The following is a 14,115-nucleotide window of genomic DNA, read 5'->3' on the forward strand; positions in this document are numbered from 1 at the left end:
CTGCAGAACTCACAGATTGCAGATGGGGCGCCTTCGATGAAGCCCGCCTGAGAGCATTAACACTGCAGCAAAGCACCATTGTGTGCATTTTAGTTTTGCCGGACTCATGGCTGGCCACACACCCGCCTCAACCCACAGGGCTGCCAAATTGGCCGGACCCTGGAATGTAACCCAAGCCAGTTCCTGCGGCTTAGCTCCTCTCCCAGTGGAAGGTGCTAAACCCCCACTCGCCAGCCCAGTGTGAAGCTGCAACCTCGGTGCGGGTCAGATCTGGTTGCCTCCTTCTAGCAACGGAAGTTCGTCTAGGTTAGCACTGGGACAGGGCCAGGCTATCGCAGTGGGTGTGAAGACAGCCTGAACGGCAAAGGAGGCCCACAAATAGGTGGGGACGTGGATGCTAGAGTCTCAGAGGAAGCTGCGTTTGGGGCTGGAGCCCTGCCTGGACCACCTTGACTCTACCGCTTGTCCTCCAGGAGCTCCATTGACACCAGACTGTCCATTAGGCTGGAGATAGATGGCGAGGAAAGAAATAGGCCAGGAATACTGACTCACTCGGACACCATGAGAGCATCACAGGTAGATAGAGTCCAAGTGATGAAAACTGTAGACGTGGGGAGGAGAGAGTGCTGAGTGTCGTTCTGGGTGTGTGAACTCTGGAATATCCAGGTTGGGAGAAAAGGTGAGCTCATCGGTGTTGCTGTTCAGACACAGCTATGAGAATGGAACGTGGAAAGTGACGGACTTCATTCAGCTGGAGTCTGGATGCAAAGGGAGCAGCTAGCAAGAACTCTTGAAAACACGCCCTAATGATGCCACATTTCCTAGAAATTCATTAGAGCTTGGAACGATGCAAACAAGAACTTCTTTGATGAGTAACTGGAACTCGAGATTTGGGATTGAATGAAGGAGAAATGTCGTCTTAGAGGACTGCCCCGCCCCTCATTTGGCCAAGTTATTTTAGGAAATTTCCAAGAACAAGCGGTTATTAGAATCACTCATTGCTGATTTCCTAGAAGTCCCCACAACAGCTTCTGAAGCCAGATGCAGAATGGGTGAGGCTAGCTTGTGAGGCTTGTGAAACCTACTCTATAAAGTCATCGGCCTCAGAGAGCAAGACTCAGAAGTAGAGCTGCGTTAGGGAAAATAAGGACAGAACGGAAGGTCTAGGTGTCAGGAGAAGGCTAGTCTTGAGATGGCTGTGGGCCCTCCCTGGCTGGCAGCCACAGCGTGTCCGAGACTGGCCCCTCAGAGCCTGTCCTCCATCACCCCGTTTGTCCTGCTCCTGCCCATCGGAGGGATGTTCTCCGGGCTTCTGTGTTGCTCACCTGGCCTCCTTGAGCCATGGACGCAGAGCCAGGCTGTGGGCTCCGGGTGACTGTCCCTGAGGTATGGTGAACTTCCTGAGTGCTGGCCACTTGGCAAAGTGGATCCTTGGCAGGGAAGTGGACGATTACTGGAGGAGGGGAAAATCATGACTTTTTTCCTTCCCAGGAGGGCCTGAACGGGGCCCCCAATTTCCCTGACACTCCCAGCTCAGCTTGTAGAGGAATCAGGGAGTGGAGATGCCTTGGGCTGCAATTTTTTCTCAGATGACTGTAATTTTCCCCTCTTATCTTCACTGGTGGCTGCTGTGGGACAGGGGCAGGCGGGCGGCCTGAAAGCTTTTCTTCAAGCCCCCCTTGAGTGCAGGGCTGTTCTCACATGCCCCCCAGCCAGCGGGAGGCTGTGCTTCTAATTGTGACCCCTACTTCTCAGAAGACACTGGACTCCACTCCTGCCTCCACACCCAACCGTGCTGTGCAGCATTTTGTGTGACTGAATGAAAATCCAACCAGGCCCTGAGGCCCTCCAGCGAAGCCAGTCCGAATTGCACCGGATGCCCTCTGCAGAGGCTGGGCTCATGAGCTGCCTGGGTGGGTGGAGGTGGGTTGAGAGGACAGGGTGGGCAAGGCAGGGGAGGGCAGGATGGTGAGCAGCTGGTCCAGAGCATCCTGCCAAATTCAATCCAGATGTTACTGGATTAATCAGCAAGGGAGGGGGAGCCCCGCCCCATCCCCATGGAGACATGGATGAAGCCGAGGAGGTAGCTGTGGCTTCTGGGCAGAGCGAGCATCTCGGACCCCAGATTGCCTTGGGAGGGTGGGTTTTGGTGTCAGTTCAGCTCAGCGGGCTTTTATAGAGCACCCACTGTGTGCTGGCTCACTGGGGCGATGGTGCCGTGGGGTAGATGAGCAGGAGGGCAGATGCACAGGGTTGGTGCAGACAGCGCTCCATGGGGGGCATGGTGGACTGAAGGCTGGGTTTGCAGGGTGTGGGCTGGGGTGGGAGCTGGCAGGGTGTTTTGGAGCATTACCTCTATACCTGCACTTTACAAAGCACTTTATCTGTTTGCCTGGTGTTGGCTGATGGTGGAAGGAGTGAGTGGAGATGCCTGTCTGTGGCCTGGATGCTGGTTAGTACCCCCATGTCAGAGGCACAGACCCTGGGCTCAGGGCAGGCAGAGGCTGGTCTAGGGGCTCTCCAGTGTCTATAGGGGAACTGGGTGTCCCTTCCTGGGACCGAGAGGGGCTCTTCCTGAGATGCTGTGGCTGGTGGCCTTCGTCCCCCAGAATCACAGGGCCGTGTGCTAAGAGGAAAGACCCCATAAACTCTAGACCTGACCTCCTGGGACCTGGGGTTCCTTACCCAGGTGGGGACTTGCCTCTCCTGCCCTCGACTTAGAACCAGCTGTGACCCTCTAAGGGGCCAGGCCTTAGCCAGAAGCCACCATGCAGCCTGGTGCTCCCGTAAAAGTGCTGCTTCTGGAGGGTTTCTGCAACTTGGGGCTCCTGGCAGAGCAGCTGGTGTCCATCATTCACCCCGCTCCTGCACAGTCCCCAGCACTAGATGGGCACCCTCTCATGAGGCGTGGATGGGCTCCTATGCCATTAGCCCTGGGTTAGGCTCAGATGTCTATGCTGGGCTCCTGTCCTGGGAGGGCTCGGAGCACAGGGACCCTGGCCTGGGGGGAGGTAGCTGTGTGCCTCCGTGAGCCTGTGAGTGCCCTTGTGAGCCTGTGAGTGTGTGAGCATGCCTGGTGTGCATGTGTGTGGGCACGTGTGCCTGTGAGTGCACGCGTGTGCAAATCTGTGCTTGTGTGTGTGTGCGTGTGCGTGGGAGACAGATGGTGGAGAGTGGCTGGGAGTGAGCCACAGAGTGGATCTGTCTCCAGGCCTAGAACACCCTGGGTGCCGATGCCACATCCACATCCCGACCCCAGACCTGCTTCACGGAGTCACCCATGCCCATACGCCCTGTGGCTTTGCCCACCAGCCTGTCTGTGTATCCTGGTCTGCCTCAGTGGACAGAAGAGTGAGAGTCTTGGCCCTCAAACCCCTGCTTTTCTCCATGTCCCTCAGTACCTCTTCTTGGCAAAGCAGCTGGCGTGAGACCTGGGCTAAGGCCAAGGGTGGGGGTGCTGTGCTGTCATGAGCTGCAGACACCATCCTCTCACCAGCTCTCCCTCCTGTGTCCCGGAGTGGACCCCCCACCCACTGCCCATCCCTTAACCCCTGTTCCCCTGTCTGCGGTTCTGACCATCCTCCCACCCTCACCCCCCAGTCTCCAGCTTCCAAGGCAAGCTTCCAAGACAATGGGTTGAGCAAGGGGCAGGCTGAGTCCTCTGCCCAGCCCCCCAGCTCCCCCAGGTCCCCTAGCTTGCTCAGCTGCTGCCTGGGGCATATGCTGCTCTGTGGCACTGGCTGGGGAACATCAGGACCAGACGGGGCCTCCCCGGCCTCGGCTGCTGCATCACACTCTGGACCGGGCCTTGGGCCTGGACGACGCCTGTGCCTGCCGTGCACTCTGGCCAGATGCTGCACCCTCCACCCGGCCTCCAGGTGAGTTCCTTCCGAGCTCATGGAGCCCCACCCGCCTCAGCATCCAGGGGATGCATCGACCCGAGGTTCCGAATCCAGAGGGGAAATGTTTGCCTTTGCACTGCACGTGTACGCACTGATTTGAATTGAAGGGTGCCAAAAATGACATCAGGCTTTCTCTGAAAAAGCCTATTTTGCCCCATCGGTTTGCCAGTGAGGTTCAGCATGGACAAATCAAAATGAGCTGATTCTGTACCTCTGAGGTTTTGATGAATGCTACACATGTAGCATTTGTCATGTGTACATGCTATGATATGCCAGAGGCCACCTCATGACAACTTTTTAAACTTCTTATTAAGTTTTATGGCCCATTTAAAAATGGGTTGTGGGAGGGGGAGATCGTGGCTTTCAGAAATTCCTTCATGGGATCTGCAAGCAAAAACGTCTGCCGCCCTCTGTTTCCAGGGCACGCCCCGCTCCTCACCAGCAGGGCTGCGGGGCCCAGGGGTTGTTCTCAGAGCATCACACATGGTCAGTTTTCTGTTCATGCAAGCACACGGGGTGGGTGGCGGGGGTGTGGAGCTGAATGCCGTGTGGACTGTAAAGGCTCCTGCTTCATGTCCCACCTTGAACCTCAGAGGTTTCCAGGCCCAGCTCTTGGCTCCTGGCTTCCTCCTCTCCTCGTCTTTGGGGGGCCCATCTCACGCATGTCTGTTACCATGGACTCCATCATGGCTCCCTTTACCTCCATCTGGCCTCTGTCATCCTGGGCTCAGCATCTCATCTCTGGCCATCCCAGCCTCCATCACCTGCCTCACCTCCATCATCCTCGCTTCGGCACTCATTCTGGCCTCCAGGGCTTTGTACATGGTAGGCTTTCATTCATTCGTTTGCACATTCGGTGAAGGTCTACTGTGTGCCAGGCCCTGTGCCAGGCATCGTGTAGATGGACGTTGCCCTTGCGAGTGCACACCTCGGGGAGACGCACGCCAGCTGGTGGAAGGCAGGAAAGCCCTGGCCAGGGCTGTGGGGGAGGTGGTGTGGGTGTGGGTGCAGAGGAGGGTCAGCTGGTCTCCAGAGGGCTGGGGTCAGGTTGGCTGGTGGGAGGGGGTGGAGGTGTGGGCTCAGCTGAGGCCCTGCTGAGTGGATCCTGGAGGGAGAGGTTGCATGTCCCCTCTGTATTCCTCATGGGTCACCCACATCTCGGTAATGGCTCCAGGAGTTCAGGGGACCGTAGATTGCTCCCAAGGTCCTCACTCCCAAGTTCTTGGCAAGATTCCTGTGTGCCAGGAGCCTTGCCACCTGACTGCCCCCGGGTCTGAGGGTCAGCCTCATGCTGCCCACGTTGGTGGATGTCATTGGATTGTTAACAATGTGCATTTTCACTCTAAATTGATGGTGATTGAGGATGGGAATTATGTGGTCTGTTGATTTTAATGTTTTCTTTTTTTTGTGAAGTGTTGGTTGTGGAATGTGGATTTTGGAAGTGTTTAAATATTGGAAAGCGAGTCTGGGGCCCTCTGGTGTGTGGGAAGACCCTGTGATGCCCCGAGGGGAAGAGATGTGGACTGCCAGGGAGAAACAATGGACACTGAGGTCCTCAGGGCCACCCCCATTTAAGGACTGGAGCACACTCAGTATTCGGGGACCTCGGTGGTCTTCAGAGATGTCTCGTGTTTGCTAAGGAAATGCTGCTTTTGCTGGATGAACTTCTGAAAATGTTTAGGATTGTTTAGCTGCATGTTTTATTTCATTCAGAATTAGAATTGGTGGCATGTAGATATGCTTCTGGGTCTAGGGAGATGAGGCAGGTGCCCAGGGTCTCCACCTTCAGCTCAGGACACCCATTATACCCCTGGCAGGGGCTTGCCTCATTAGATGTTCACAAGGCTGAAAAGTGTCCCAGCCTCAACTGTCACATGGAGCCTCTCACACAGGCATTGCCAGGAGCACCTCCTCCCCCATCACTCTGACCCCACCCCACACAGACATGTCACACGAGGCTCCTCCCTGACTCATGTGTCACATGAGACCCCCCGCATGTCACTTCCAGTCCTGGCTACTCAGGGGTCACTTGAAGCCTATTGCCCCCGCAGTGTACTCCCTGAGCCCTCCCCAATCCATGTGACACACTAACCAAACCTCTGTGTCCCTCTGAGTTCCATCTGCACTCGAGTGTCACGCTGACTCACTGCTACATCAGATGTCACAGAGAGGTCCTGTTGCCTCCCTCCAGCTATCCTGAGAACCTCCTCTCTCCACTTGTCCCCTGGACCCCTCTTTCACTCAGGTTCCTCGTCAGCTCCTCATCCACCCATGTGTCCATGGAGCCCTTTTGCTCCACCTGGGGTTCATCCTCAGCTCCTCCTCCTTCCCATGTGTCCCATGGAGCCCTCTTCCTCCACCCAGGACTCATCCTCAGCTCCTCCTCCAATGTGTCATTTTCAGCTCCTCCTCCCTCGTGAGCGTCCCATGGAGCCTCTCCTCCCATGTATCATCCTCAGACCCTCCTCCCTCCCATGTGTCCCATGGAGCCCCTCGTCCTCCTCCCATGTATCATCCTCAGACCCTCCTCCCTCCCATGTGTCCCATGGAGCCCCTCCTCCTCCTCCCATGTATCGTCCTCAGACCGTCCTCCCTCCCATGTGTCCCATGGAGCCCCTCCTCCTCCTCCCATGTATCATCCTCAGACCCTCCTCCCTCCCATGTGTTCCATGGAGCCCCTCCTCTTCCTCCCATGTATCATCCTCAGACCCTCCTCCCTCCCATGTGTCCCATGGAGCCCCTCCTCCTCCTCCCATGTATCATCCTCAGACCCTCCTCCCTCCCATGTGTCCCATGGAGCCCCTCCTCCTCCCTTGTGTGATCCTCAATACCTCCTCTATCCCGTGTGTCCTATGGAGCCCCTCCTCCTCCCTGTGTCATCCTCAGACTCCCCCACTCATGTGTCACACCAACCCCCTTTTCCACTCGTGTCACATGGAGTTCCTCCCACACCCATGTGTCATACCAACCTTCTTCACCTGTGTCACACAAGCCCCTTTCTATATCCATGTGTCACATGGAGCTCCTCCCCAATCCCTGTGTCACACCAACCCCCTTACACCTGTCACATGAGTCACATGGAGCTCCTATGCCACCCATGTCTCACATCATCTCCCTCCTCCACCACACAGCTCCTCCCTCACCAATGTGACACCAACCCCCTCCTCCACCCATGTGTCACACCAGCCCCCTCCTCTATTCATGTGTCACATGGAGCTCCTCCCCAATCCTTGTGTCACACTAACCCCCTCTTCCACCCATGTGTCACACCAACCCCTTCCTCCACCCATGGGTCACACCAACCCCCTTCCTCCACTCATGGGTCACCCCAACCCCCTCCTCCACCCATGTGTCACACCAGCCCCCTCCTTTATTCATGTGTCACATGGAGCTCCTCCCCAATCCTTGTGTCACACTAACCCCCTCTTCCACCCATGTGTCACACCAACCCCTTCCTCCACCCATGGGTCACACCAACCCCCTTCCTCCACTCATGGGTCACCCCAATCCCCTCCTCCACCCATGTGTCACACCAGCCCCCTCCTTTATTCATGTGTCACATGGAGCTCCTCCCCAATCCTTGTGTCACACTAACCCCCTCTTCCACCCATGTGTCACACCAATCCCTTCCTCCACCCATGGGTCACACCAACCCCCTCCTCCACCCATGTGTCACACCAGCCCCCTCCTCTATTCATGTGTCACATGGAGCTCCTCCCCAATCCTTGTGTCACACTAACCCCCTCTTCCACCCATGTGTCACACCAACCCCTTCCTCCACCCATGGGTCACACCTACCCCTTCCTCCACTCATAGGTCACCTCAACCCCCTCCTCCACCCATGTGTCACACCAACACCCTCCTAGACTCGTGCCACACCAACCCCCTACTCCACCCATGGGTCTCACCAACCCCCTACTCCACCCATGTGTCACACCAACCCCTTCCTCCACCCATGGGTCTCACCAACCCCCTCCTCCACCCATGGGTCTCACCAACCCCCTCCTCCACCCATGTGTCACACCAACCCCCTCCTCCACCCATGTGTCATATCAACCCCCTCCTCCATCCATGTGTCACACCAAACTCCTCCTCCACCAAGGAGCTCCTCCCCCACCCATGTGTCACACCAACCCCCTCCTCCACCATGGACGTCCTCCCCATCCATGTGTCACACCAACCCCCTCCTCCACCCATGTGTTACACCACAGCCCTCTGCCACCCATGGGTCATACCAATCCCCTAATCCACCCATGGGTCACACCAAAACCCTCCTCCACCCTCGTCACACCAACCCCCTCCTGCACCCATGTGTTACACCAACCCCCTCCTCCACCCATGTATCACACCTACTTTATTCTCCACCCATGTGTCAGAGCAATCCCTTTCTGTACCTGAGTGTCAAATGGAGCTCCTCTCCCACCATGTGTCACACCAGCCCTCTCCTCTCTTTATGTGTTATATAGAGCCCCCTTTTTCACCCATGTCTGTTACATGGGTTGGGGAAGAGCTCCAGGGTAGAGGAGGGGATGGTGTGGCAGGTGAATGGGAAGGAGCTCCATGGTGGAGGAGGGGGTTGGTGTGACCTATGGGTGGAGGAGGGGATTGGTGTGACACATGGGTGGAGAAGGGGATTGGTGTGACACATGGGCGGAGGAGGGGGTTGGTGTGACACATGGGTGGAGGAGGGGGTTGGTGTGATGTATGTGTGAAGGAGGGAGTTGGTGTGACCCATGGGTGGAGGGGGTTGGTGTGACACATGGGTGGAGAAGGGGATTGGTGTGACACATGGGCGGAGGAGGGGGTTGGTGTGACACATGGGTGGAGGAGGGGGTTGGTATGACACATGGGTGAAGGAGGGGGTTGGTGTGACCTATGGGTGGAGGAGGGGATTGGTGTGACACATGGGTGGAGGAGGGAGTTGGTGTGATGTATGTGTGAAGGAGGGAGTTGGTGTGACCCATGGGTGGAGGGGGTTGGTGTGACACATGGGTGGAGAAGGGGATTGGTGTGACACATGGGCGGAGGAGGGGGTTGGTGTGACACATGGGTGGAGGAGGGGGTTGGTATGACACATGGGTGAAGGAGGGGGTTGGTGTGACCTATGGGTGGAGGAGGGGATTGGTGTGACACATGGGTGGAGGAGGGGGTTGGTGTGACCTATGGGTGGAGGAGGGGGTTGGTGTGACACATGGGTGGAGGAGGGGGTTGGTGTGATGTATGTGTGAAGGAGGGAGTTGGTGTGACCCATGGGTGGAGGGGGTTGGTGTGACACATGGGTAGGGGAGGGTTTTGGTGTTACATATGGGTAGGGGAGGAGCTCCATGGTGGAGAAGGGGGTTGGTGAGACCCATGGTGGAGGAGGGGGTTGGTGTGACACATGGGTGGAGGAGGGGGTTGGTGTGATGTATGTGTGAAGGAGGGAGTTGGTGTGACCCATGGGTGGAGGAGGGGGTTGGTGTGACACATGGGTGGAGGAGGGGGTTGGTGTGATGTATGTGTGAAGGAGGGAGTTGGTGTGACCCATGGGTGGAGAAGGGGGTTGGTGTGATATATGTGTGAAGGAGGGAGTTGGTGTGACCCATGGGTGGAGGAGGGGGTTGGTGTGACACATGAGTGGAGGAGGGGATTGGTGTGACCCATGGGTGGGGGAGGAGCTCCATGGTGGAGGAGGGGATTAGTGTGACAAGGGCTCCTGTGTCCACGTGTCTGTCCACCTGAGCCCTTCTCCACTCGTGTGTCACTCAGGGCCTCTTTCCACCTCCATACCCTCCCCACCGTTACTTCTTAATCCTTAATCCCATATCCTAAATGTTTCTCTCTGTGTGCTCTTTCAGAGAATTTTATGTATCAGGTCATTTATTCATAGATATTTTTGACCACCTACCGCATGCCTGGCTGTGTGTCCATGTGAATGTGTGTTGGGTGTGGAAGGCTGAGGAGTGTGGGGCGAGGCAGGCCACATGGTGGTTGAGAAAGACGTCCAGGTACAAAGGAGGGTGTTTTGGGGTACAACTTTATTGACATGTAATTCACATGCACACAGTCCACCCATTAAAGCTCACAGCGAGCTGTGTTTTAGTTATTCACAGATAGCTGTGACTATCGCCATATCAATTTAAGACCATTTCCGTCACCCCTGAAAGAACTCCAGCACCTTCAGCTGTCACCTTCACCCTACATGCATCCCCCGCCAGCCCTCAGCAACCAAAAATCGACTTTCTGTCTCTTGCAAATTCTTTAAGTGCCTCTGGACTTCATGAGTCCTCACTGGGTCCCCAGAGGTGCCTGCTGCAACCCATTTCACAGATGTAGAAGGCAAGGCTGGAGAAGTACTGGGGAGTATATGCAGCAGATGTGTGGGGTGGGCCCCGACATTCACTCACAGGCCTGCCTCCCTCCTTTACCCCTCCACCCTCTGTCCTCTGGCCTGGATCTGTAGTCATCTGGGGGCTCTGTGGGGCTAAGGGAGGCCCAGGCCCTGGCCAGAGGAGGCAGGTAGGGCAAGGCCGGGCAGGGTAGGCAGGTGCCCCAGTACCGCAGGAGCCAGGCATCGGGTGGCGTGGCCTGGGCTGGCTGTCCCTTGCTGTCACTGCTGTAACCGCTAGCAGCAGGCGTCCCCTCTGCCATCCTGGCGTTTGCGCTGCGCTTCCGGGAGGAGGGTTGCGGCCGTAGTCAGTAGTTGGGGGGTGGGAACGGCTTCATACAGGAGTTGATGCACAGTTATCCAGCTCCTATATGATGCCTTTCTTCATCCCTTCAACCACGCGCAGCCCCGGACCCTCCTCTGCCCCTGGGCTGCATGGGGATGTGTCCTCTGGCCCGCCGCTGTCCTGCCAGCCTCTTCCCGGCATGCTCCTTGGGCTCTTCTCTCTCTCTCTTCCGTAGCTCTGAGTTCCTGGAGGGGAGGGCCTGGGGCTGGACCATCTCTGAGGCCCCTCCTTGGCCGGGACCTGTGCTCCTGGTGAGACACCCCCCGGGCTGATTTCCCAGCCAAGGGCAGATGGGCCAGAGGGGATTGGGTAGTCCTGGGGCTTCTACTGAGGGGCGGGAGCTGTGCTCCCACGGGGAGCCCTCCCAAGGGACCTGGCCCACAGGATGGATGGGAGGACGTTGGAGAGATGGTGCCCCTTTGTGCTCAGGGTGGAGGGGGCAGGGCTTTGGCAGAGCAGGCCTGGCTCTTTCTGTGCCCCAGGAGGAGGGTCTCCTCGAGGGGTCTCTGCCTCTACCCAGGACTCTTTGATGACCAGGAGGCTGAGGCCCCTCACAGGCGGCTTCTTACTCTCTCCTTAGACCTGTTGGGAGACACTTCCCTTCTCCCCAAGGATTCCTAACTCTGGATCCCCAGAAGCTTTAAGCTGGGCCCCCTTCTTCCCCTGTGCCCACCCTGCCCAGGCTGCCAGCGGTGGACCCCCAGTTCTTGGACCTCTGTCTTCTGCCTCCCCAACTAACTCAGGTCCCGTGCATGGCAGAGGTGACCTGCACCATGCCCTGTGGTGCTGGCATCATTAACCCCAGTAACAAGCCATGACAGCCAGCCTAGGCACAAGCGTCGGGCAGCAGGACAGCGGGTGTGGGGAGAGAGGCCTTGTGGCAGCTGAGGACACTAAAGAGGGCAGGAGGTTGCCGGAGGGGGCACTGTCTCCCGGCCCTTCCTATGCACCGCCCACCTCCCCTTCCTTGCCCTCCTCCCCCATGCACCCCCAGGCAGGTGCACAGGGATCTGGACAAGGCTTTCTGTTTGGGTCTGTGGTCAGTGCCGATGGGCTTGGGGTGTGACAAGGGTCTTCGCCCAGCAACAGGGTTCTGGGAGGGTGGGTGGAGCTTGGGAGTGGGGGTGACGGCTTTTATCTGTCGTCTTTCTCCTTTTTACTTTGGGAGCAATCGGGGTCACCAGGTGGGCAGGAGGGGACCTCACGTCTCTGCTCTGGGCGGATGGTTAAGAGCTGGTTGAGCTCCGAGCCCAGGGCCCTGAGTCCGAGGCCCTAACCTGACCCAGGGCCGCCCGCAGTGGGTTGAGTGAGTCCCAGCCTGAGTGGTGGGTAGCCCTCAGCCGCCTGGGTGGTGTACTGTTGAATGTTCCCAAACCTGGCCCTGGGTGCACCAGCCCTGGAGGCTGGCACGCTGGGGATCTCATGAGGGTGGGCTGGGCCGGGAAGGGGAGTTGATGGACAAGGACTCAGCAGGGTGGAGCCCAGGCTCCTCCATCCCGCATCAGCCACCCGGGCGTGGGCAGAGGAGGAGGGAGCTGGGTGCGTTTGGTTGCGGCCCGTGGGCCTGTGTGCCAGTGTCCACAGCAGGCCAGGCAGTCTGCTGTTCCGAGGACAGTTTTCACGTTTTTTTGTGGTGGCCGTGATGTCATAACCTAGAAAGTCATTTAACATTAACCTTCCTTTTTCTTTCCCCAGGAGAAAGAAGGTTTGTATTGTTTTTCTTTCGAATCTTTTATTTTCATAGGATTTGGGGGAATGGTTGCTGTTTGGTTACGTGAGTAAGTTCTTCGGCGCTGAGTTGTGAGATTTTAGTGCAGCGTACACTACACCCACGTTGTAGTCTTTTATCCTCACCCCCTCCCCACCCTTTCCCCCGAGTCCAGAGTCCATTCTATCACTTCATCTGTAGTTCTCCGAGCGTGGGCCTGGGGACTGCCCCTCTTCTCTGTAAACTAAGCCCGCTCTGGCTGTAGTGGGCGGGAGAGCCAGTGAGGCCAGTTCATCGCTGTCTGCTGGCGTGGGGGGCCAGGGCCACTCTAGTGCTGGGAGCCCCCTAGTCAATATGTGTGTGTGCATGTGCGTGCATGCGTGTTAACTGTAGAGAAGCACGCCCACCTTAGCGCGTGTCTGGATTCCCTGCTGTAGGGCAGGGGTGATGGTTGCTGGTCAATTCTCTGTTTGGCCTTACCCTGCAAGGTGGTCTCGTTCGCCCCTTCACCTTTGATGGCCCAGCAGGAAAGGAAGGTCCTGGCTGCAGGGACACAGGGGTTGCCAATCCACCCCACATTCACCCGGGGAGCCCCTGCAAAGCAGGGATAGAAGTTTGCCCTTGAAGATCGGCCTCTGGGACCCCCTAGGAGTGGCCTCCAGGTGACCTGATCTGGGGACCCTCTATTTTGACCCCTGGCTCTAGCCCAGGGTAGTTTACTTTGAGGGACTTGGGAGCCCCAAGAAGAATGTCATCTGGGAACAGTGGAGGTTGTAGGAAGCAGCGGCCCTTGGATATTGGGTCTGGTTATTCTGGAAATGGCCCTACCTCTCACTACATTCTTCATCTGATGATGGGAAAACAGGCTGGAAGATAGACGGCCACTACCTGAGGTTACCCAGCAAGTCAAGGTTGGGGCCTTCCAGGCCAGGTCACTAAGGGGCGACCGCACCTCTTGCAGCCGAGCCCCTGGCCTTGACCGATGGCATCCTGTCTTCGGCTGCCATCAGAGTGCTAGGGGACAGATGAGCAGACATGGTGCCCTTGAGCTCCTGGAGCTGCTGTGGTGTTCATCCCGTCAGCCTTGTGACTGGAGGCAGAGTGGGTGCAGTACCAAGTGAGAGGGCAAAGACCAGCCACCAGGAAGGGGCCTCCATCCTGGCTCTGTCCTCAGCTCCTCTGAAGCCCATTCTGGGCCTTGATTTCCCCAAGTTTATCCTGGGAGTGACAAAAGAAGTCTGTGGTAGGGCTGGGAGCTCTGAGCGCCAGCTGTGCTCAGCACTTTATTCCTGACTCTGAATCCTCACAGCAGCCTTGATGGGTTGGAGTGACAGATGAGGAAACTGAAGCTGGGAGAGGCCTTTCTGCAGCCAGCCAGCGGAGGTAGAAAGAGGCCCAGACGTGTAGCCCCTGCCTTTGAACCTGGGGATCCTGACCATGATCTCCTGGTGCTGCTATCAGGGGTAGATTCTTCAGACAGGTGGATGGTGGGTGATAGCTAGGCACCCCTGGGGATCCATGAAGGTATTGGGAGCCAGTGTGGCGCTGGGGAGTGCAGGGAAGGAATGAGGCTGAGCTTGCAGTGCCAGCCCTGGGCTCACTTGGGGTGTGTCCTTGGGCAGGGGCTCCTGCTGTGTGCCCAGTGGCCCTGGCCCTCGTGGGATAGGAGCAGGAGGCAGAGCCATGCTGCCTAGGGACTGCCATGCTCCCATGCCTCCTCTTGGGGACAGAGTAGGGTCCCTTCCATGGGAGCTGAGAACTCGGGGGCCAGGTGGAAATGGCTTCCCTAGGG

This window comes from Aotus nancymaae, unplaced genomic scaffold, assembly GCF_030222135.1.
Source record: "Aotus nancymaae isolate 86718 unplaced genomic scaffold, 86718_ANA_hifiasm-v0.15.2.pri h1tg000011l, whole genome shotgun sequence".
Taxonomy (NCBI): Eukaryota; Metazoa; Chordata; class Mammalia; order Primates; family Aotidae; genus Aotus; species Aotus nancymaae.